Genomic DNA, 9,118 nt, shown 5'->3' on the forward strand with positions numbered 1-9,118 from the left:
GTCTATCTCCCTGTGCACCTGTGGGCATGACGCAGCGTCCACAAACAAAAGGACGTCAGTACGAAGAATGTACTGAGTATGTAAAGCATGATCAACATCGATATATAAGCATAGCAAACAACATGTGAAGTAGCATAGGAGGGGAAGACAATAATGTCATCATCATGGCACTTACCTACCTTTCATAGGAAATTCCCATTTCTCATGCGTATTTAATAATAGTGCTCGTATTAGTATACATGCCCCTGTTCGCATTCATATACATAGTCTTTTCACATTCATATTCATATTATATACATAGCCATACACTTATATACATACATACGTAGCGTACCCGACCATAAGGTTCGGTGTTTCATACATACTTGGCCAACCAAGGCTCAATGTTATATCTACCTGGCCCTACCAAAGCTTCAGGGTTATCCGTACCATCTGCAGATGTGTGCGCGCGTTACATAATCATATACATACATATATATAAACATATACTCTACCCGGCACCATAGGCTCGGGGTTTCATTATAGCCCTTTATAGGCACACATACATCTGATAGCCCGTAGGCACCTTTAGTATCATTATTATTATCATGACTATCATCATCATTATCGTTACATCTATATCATAGGCCTACTCGTTATATGAGGAGCGTAGTAAAAACGTAGTACATATCGAGGATTGTGAGCTTATGAGCTCGGAGATCAATCATTTGGAGACAACAAACTCGTATAGAGGATTTAGGAATTTGGCCAAAGAACCATGCCTTATGAAAGAAGGGTTCGCCTTACATACCTTTTTGTCGGACTATTCTACACTTGCACGTCCCCTTCCAATGTTAGCGTTTCTACCTTCATTAATATCATAACAATGGCCATTAGTCATTCACATTATCCACATCATCTAGATTTCTCAACTTGCTTCTAATTCATCCATATTCAAGGTCATAACACCCAACTTCGTCCATCCGTCTAAAGTGTCTAGTTCATGATCTTAATGCCATTTATAACACATTCATATCACAACACAACAACATTCGTGATTCAATTCAAACTATTCCTCAAAATGTCACTATTCATCATTCATGACCTAGTTGACCATATTTTCTACAATCCATGCATTTCAACTCTCCAATATCTTAAACATCATATAAATATCATGAATCTTACCTTAGAAGTTGTAGGAATAAGCTTTAGTTGATAATACTCCACTTTGAGCAAAACTCTAGTTTTTCTCCATTTGGATTTCTTGACTTGGATGACCTTTGATGATGTTCTTACTCTTGATTCACTTTGTTTTATGTTGTTGATGACTTATGATCCTTGAAAGCTTGGATAATAAATGTAGAGAGAGGTTTTAGAGAGAAGGTGTGTAATGTGGAAATGAAATGAAACAAGTGTTGGTCCCCTTATTTAATGAATTGCAAAATCTGTGCTGCGGTGAACAGTGGTCCTAAACTGAGTTTACGACCACGTATTCCATTTTACGGTTCGTCCCTTGCGGTCGTCTTTAACCTTTTCAAAAACCAGAAACTTTGGCTGCTTGCTTGGTGATTTACGACCATGGTTTACGGGCCGTAAATCACTTTACGGTCCGTAAACCAGATCGTATTTTACCATTTCCTCAACTGGCAGAAAGTTGAAGGCTTGCATGCCAGTTTACGACCTGGCAGTTTACGGACCGTATACCAGTTTACGGTCCGTATTTGCACTTTACGACCACTGGGCAGATTGCGATTCTGCAACTTTCCATATTTCTTAGACTTCTCATTTTAATCACCCATATCCATGCACATGCATTGCTCACCTCACCTTGCCTTATCTTAGCCAACTTTCTCGTCTTACGTCGGATTCCTTTGAAATCTCGCCTAAGGTCATCAAACGTCGTTTCTTGCTCATGGACATCATACACCCATACTTATCACTAGTTCGTTCACTTACGTACCAACGAAAAAATTTTCCGAGGTGTAACAGGGGGGGGGGGTGATATTTGGCACAAATATCTAAGAAGCCGTTTGTAGGTATTTTGAATTCTCAAAGGTTGCTTGTAGGAAGTTTATCTTCACAAGCTTTTGAGTGATACACTAGGCTAGAGTTAGTTTAGGTGTATTAGAGTGTCTTTTGACTAGGGATAGTCAAGTGTTGCTTACAATAGAGGTTATTGTAAGGGTGGAGGGATTAAGTGTGTTAATTCCTAGGTTGCAAGAGTTGCAATCTAAAGTTGCTCAGTGTAGTGGAGTTGGAAATCCTACGAGGTAGGTCGTGGTTTTTAATCCCTTGAGCAAGGAGTTTTCCACGGTAATATCGTGTCTATTTACTTATTACACTGTCTCAGGGAACTGATAGATAACCAAATCCCTCATATACTGTTTGGTGGACGCATAGCTTATAACAAAAAGTTTTGTAAGTGACCAGGTCTAATATACTATTCAATTATGAGAGAATATTCTCCTATAAGGTTGATCTCTATGTTTAGTTAAAGCTCATCAAAATTGGAGGAAACGTCTAATACAGCCACACATTTTCTTTTCAAAAATAAATTACGATATTTCTTTTACTTATTGTTTTGATGACTTGGACTGCTGACTATTGATAACATGGGCATTATCTCCTGCTTATCTTGATAGTTCAGCAAAACTTGGAAGTATTTGAAACAAAGATTTCTAGAGCTAATGGCGATAAAGCATATATTGTAGTACTAGTTCTCGAACACGTGCGTTGCACGTATTATTCATGCTAAGTAATACATACTTCTTACGATATTAGCAATAATATTACAATAAGTCTGATGAGTTGCACAAAAATTAAAAGGGTAGAATGAATGCTCAAATTCATGAATGGTGAGCTTATACAATCGCTATTTATTATTGTTGCAAAGCGCAATCTTACCAAAAATTGCTATTGGATGGAGTTGAAGGGATATTCTTCATTTTCAAGAGAAAGAAGCGCTTCTTTAGCACTATAGTATGTAGTTACACACAGTCAACAAATTGTATGACCTTTTCTGATGTGATTTTTCTAATATACCAAATAGTTAGTGTAATAGTTTTCTTGCTTATGACATTTCAACAACACATAGTTTAAATGTGAATTGAGCAACATCATCTATGGTTACAAATGCTTCACGTCTTAAAGTTTGTGCCTTGTCTTTAAAAAATTGTAGCCGCCTCCTTTTGACGGCCCCATACATATTAAGAATTCATTATGGAATGAAAATAGTATTTTGTAGAAGTTGTACAAAAGTTTGATTGACATATATTTTCATTAGGATGGCTAGTAGATCATTGTAAAATCCGTGGTGTATACCTACAAAAGAGTAGTAGTTATTTTTATAGAGAAGATAGTTAATAATTGCTAACACATAAGAAGATTAATTTGATGTATATAAATCATAATTGCATTTATAGGTGCCCTTTATCATATTCAAAGTCGTGAGTCCTTTCATCTGTGAATTTACTAGAACATATTAGATGAATTGCATATATATAATCGTATTATGAAATATAGCACAATAATAAATCAACATCATTGTATTTTGTGCTAGCATGAAACACCAGATTAGATTGTTGGGACACGATCCTACGTTTGATGTGGAGTAATTGTAGGGGTTTGTGAAAATGGTATAGCTAGTCAATCAACATGAAGAAATTTTTAATTAAAAAAAAAATGGTAAAAGAATAAAGCAGCAGCAAGCAGCAAGCAGTCAAGTAGTATAGTTTTGTCGAAAGATTATGTAAAGTAATATTAACTTCCAAAAAATTATAAACGAAAGAATTAATATGAAATTTTGATAGACAATGAAAGTGAAAAAACTAACATAAAAATAGTAAACCTTTGTTGCAAAAAGTGCTGAAAGTACACCAAGCTAATGTTAGATATGTTGTAATATGTGGAGGTCTCAAAATGAATAGACACATCTGTTCGTTAAAGGACATGACTATTCTGAAAAGTATCTCTCATATCCTATAAATATAAGGAAACTCTTGAAGTAGCATATAGAAAAATTTGCAGGTATAACACGGGATTTGTTGTATCCAAAAGAGAATTGCTTGTATTTTCCCCAATATGTATCCGATCGGGCAATATCTCTTTAAGAAAAGTCAATTCTTCACGACTTAAAGCCATTATCTTCTTCGATTACGTTTACCTATTTTTCAAACAATCTTACAGAGATATTGTGTTATGAAGAGCAGAATAACAGACATGAAGAATTACAGTGGTCGATCGATTAAGAAAAGGAAAAGGAAGAACATTTGCAGTTGTTGTGGAACGGAACCAATATGTATGTCGCTAGACGGCCTATGCCCGTGTTGCGCACGGGCCCAACACTTTAGATTATAGTGCATTTATGTGTATGTAGTTGTCTTTGAATAGTGATTATATATATATATGTATGTATGTATGTATATGTTATGTTCAAAACACGAAAATTAATTAAATTCTATCTTATTTTAAAATATAAATATTTTAAGTATATATATTTTAGTAAACATAACAAATAAATGACATGGCGGAATAGCAAATACAACAGTTTAATATCTATATTAGATCTCAGGCTAATATAAAAAAAAATAAAAAATTGTATGATTTGACTACTTAATCTTTTGAAGAAAAGCAATTTCATTTGCTCCCACTAATGGATTGATACGCACGTGACAATGAATTCATCATTATTGACTTAATGAGATACTTTGGAAATTATATGAATATTGTTTGATTTTTTAATATGAAGTGCACATTTTTTTTTGACATTATTAATTTGCACTATTTTTATGCACATATATATATATATATATATACTATGTTCAAAACACGATTAATATAACATTGTAGTTTGTACTCCGTATCTAAAACTTTATTATATTAGTGTTTACTACGAATACAAAGTCTGCACTTTTTTTTTACATTAATTTTTTTTATATGGGGTTCACCTTTTTTTTTTTTTTTTTGATATTGCTTGATTTTGTTAATATGGGGTCCACTTTTTCTTACCGTGAGTTTGGAGATGGTGGGTTCCACTTTTTTTTATATTGCTTGATGTTGTTTAGCATGAGGTCCACCCTTTATGGGGTCCACTTTATTTTTACCGTGAGTTTGGAGATGGAGGGTTCCAATTTTTATTTTTTTTTTTATATTGCTTGATGTTGTTTAGTATGAGGTCCACCCTTTATGGGGTGCACTTTTCTTTTTTTGGATATTATTAATTTGTACTATTTTTATGCATATAATATATATATACACATATACTATGTTCAAAACACGATTAATATAATATTGTAGTTTGTGCTCCGTATCTAAAACTTTATTATATTAGTGTTTGCTACGAATACAAAGTCAGCACTTTTTTTTTAACATTATATTTTTTTTTAATATGGAGTTCAGTTTTTTTTTTTTTTTTATATTGCTTGATTTTGATAATATGGAGTCCACTTTTTTTTTTTTTTTTGATATTGCTTGATTTTAATAATATGGGGTCCACTTTTTTTTCCCACGAGTTTGGAGATGGTGAGTTCCACTTTTTTTTCTTCCTTTTTTTTTTATTTCTCGGTGTTATTTAGTATGGGGCCCACCCTTTTTTTTAAGCGACAGCAGACGACGAAGCATGGGTCTAAACCCATGCTTTATATTTTTTTTATTTTTTTTATTTTTTATATTGCTTGGTGTTGTTTAGTATGGGGCCCACCCTTTTGGACTTTATTAGTTTGCACTATTTTTATGCATATAATGTATATATATATATATATATATATATACTATGTTCAAAACACGATTAATATAACATTGTAGTTTGTGCTCCGTATCTAAAACTTTATTATATTAGTGTTTGCTACGAATACAAAGTCTGCACTTTTTTTTTTTTGACATTGTTTGTTTTTTTAATATGGAATTCACTTTTTTTTCATATATATTGCTTGATTTTGTCAATATGAGTTACTATGTTCAAAACACGATTAATATAACACTGTAGTTTGTGCTCCGTATTTAAAACTTTATTATATTAGTGTTTGTTACGAATATGCACGTGACAATGAATCTATCATTATTGACTTAATGAGATACTTTAGAAATTACATGAATATTGTTTAATTTTTTAATATGGGGTGCACTTTTTTTTGACATTATTAATTTGCACTATTTTTATGCATATATATATATATATATACTATGTTCAAAACACGATTAATATAACATTGTAGTTTGTACTCCGTATCTAAAACTTTATTATATTAGTGTTTAATACGAATACAAAGTCTGCACTTTTTTTTACATAATTTTTTTTAATATGGGGTTCACTTTTTTTTTGATATTGCTTGATTTTGTTAATATGGGGTCCATATTTTTTGCCGTGCAATAATTTCATTTGCTTTCACTAATGGGTTAATATGCATGTGGCAATGAATCCACTATTATTGACTTGATGGGGATACTTTGGGAATTATATGAATATTGTTTGATTTTTTAATATATGGGGTGCACGTTTTTTTTTTTTTTGACGTTGCCTTTTTTTTTTAATACGGGATTCACTTTTTTTTTCATGAGTTTGGAGAGGGTGAGGTCCACTTTTTTTTCATGCTTTGGAGAGGGTGGGGTTCACCCTTTTTTAAAAAAAAAAAATTTAAGAGTGACTGTCGACAAAGTATGGGTAAACCAATGCTTCTATATAGTAGAAAAATAGAAATATAATAAAGTATTTCTATCTACTTTTTAGAAGTGTTGGTAATATAAAGTATAAAACGTCATTTTTTTGCCCTTAAATAAAAAGGTGGGTGGGACCACAAATGATTTTTTTTTACCCTTAAATAAAAAAGTAGGATCGAACACGGACGACGATCTTGCCTCTATAAACTGGCTCTTCTATATAGTAGTAATAGTAAAGTAATACATATAATTTTTTTTATCAAATTTTGATTTGGATAATTCTAATTCAAATTATTATATTAATTTTACATGTTTAAAATGAAACAAAGTAAAAATTTGATTTTCTATTTAAATGAAGAACTTCTATTTTTTAATTTTTAGTAAATATTTTTTGTTTAACTCATTTTACTTGTCATGTTATTTTTTACACGGTATTTTAAGAAAACGTCAATTAGAATTATAATTTCACTAATTTACCTTATTAATTATTTGATTTCCATTTAATATTATTTTTTGTTTTATGACATTAATCTCTTTTCACATTTATTAAAGTAGAAAAAATGAAAAAATTATTTTGGGGTTACAAAAGTCTTGGGCTCATTACTCCCTCGGTTTCAATTTATATGAACCTATTACTATTTGAAGAGTTTTCGAAATGGTTCTTTGATCACATTTTCCTTCAAATAGTTCAAGGACAAAATTACCCCTCATCCACACAAAAGGAATCTACACATTTACACAAACAAATTGAATGTTATCAGAAGATATAAATTACCCACGTTGTCTTATTTAATTTATAATATTGAATGCTAATAAAAGCCGCATCAACCAACTACCAAGCTTTTGTTGTATTATGACTATGAGGCTGTCCGTTTCTTTTCCCAATTTTTGCTTCTTTGATCCTTAGGTTGTACGTTTTTCTGAATATTTTTTTAGCTTTCTTTTATCTTCTATTAGTTAAAAATCTTTTCATATTCTTTATTAGATCTATAAAACGCTTAGAACTTCAAGTCACTAGCTTCATCCTTTGGTCCTTTGTCACTTATTATGTGCTTCTTTCCTTGATACTTAGTGACTTAGCTGTTAGATATTTTGTAATATTTGGAGGTTTTAAAATGAATAGACACATTTGTTCGTGAAAGGACATGACTATTCTGAAAAGCAATCTCTCAAATCCTATGAATATAAGGACACTCTTGAAGTAGCATATAAAAATTTACAGGGATAATACGGGTTTTGTTATATCCTGAAGGGAATTGCTTGTATTTACCCCAATATGTGCACATGCAATATCTCTTTAGGATACACCAAAGCTCGTCTTATACCTGCAGATTTTTCTATGTGCTACTTCAAGAGTGTCCTTATATTTATAGGATTTGAGAGATTACTTTTCAGAATAGTCATGTCCTTTCACGAAGAGATGTGTCTATTCATTTTAAGACCTTCAAATATTATAAAATATCTAATAGCTAAGTCACTAAATATCAAGGAAAGAAGCACATAATAAGTGACAAAGGACCAAAGGACGAAGCTAGTGACTTGAAGTTCTAAGCGTTTTATAGATCTAATAAAGAATATGAAAAGGTTTTTAACTAATAGAAGATAAAAGAAAGCTAAAAAAATATTCAGAAAAACGTACAACCCAAGGATCAAAGAAGCAAAAAAATGGAAAAGAAACGGACAGCCTCATCTATATATAATATAATGCTAAGCATAAACAAGGTGATGTGACACCTCTATATGGCTAGCATTCTTATTTATCTTTTTTCTCTTTTTTTTACATTTTTTGGTTCATTTTTGTACATAATCTACTAAGTAAATGGACTAATAAAAGCTTCATAAAATTATTGAAATCATACCCACATAGCAAATAACCAAGGCTATCATAAATCTTTGCAATAAATCCAATTTACCGTTTGTATAAATCAGCCCACGTAGGAGCAATAAAACCCACGTATAGGAGCACTATAACATGACCGTAATGGCAATTAAATTACTATTGATGCATTACATAAATTTTGCATATTGCAAGTGCTATATGTATATCTATATTCAACAACACACTTTTAGGAATAAACTGCAATTTAGATGAATATAACTTTTCCACTCTCTTCCTTTTCTTGTAGAACAAACTTACTTTCAATTGAAGATGTTGTTTCAATATATTTCAATTGAAAATCGGTTTTGATATGAAAATAGCAGCATGAGGTTTAAAGAGACCTTAATCAACTACACAAATCATCCGGCTTACAAATTTTGCAAAAGGATTGAGAGTATAAGATGCTACAACAATTTGGAAATCATTCTTTGATTTCTTATTCCTTCGTGAGCATCAGATATTGTAAATTAATACTTTTTATTTCACGAGACTCTATCTAAAGTTTTCCTTTCATTTTATATTTGAAGTAGCAATATCGTTATATTTACTACAGTATTATTCATGCTTTAATTTGACTTGAAGAAGAAGAAGGCTCTTGAATGGGGA

The sequence above is a fragment of the Lycium barbarum genome, chromosome 2, assembly GCF_019175385.1.
Source record: "Lycium barbarum isolate Lr01 chromosome 2, ASM1917538v2, whole genome shotgun sequence".
Lineage (NCBI taxonomy): Eukaryota > Viridiplantae > Streptophyta > Magnoliopsida > Solanales > Solanaceae > Lycium > Lycium barbarum.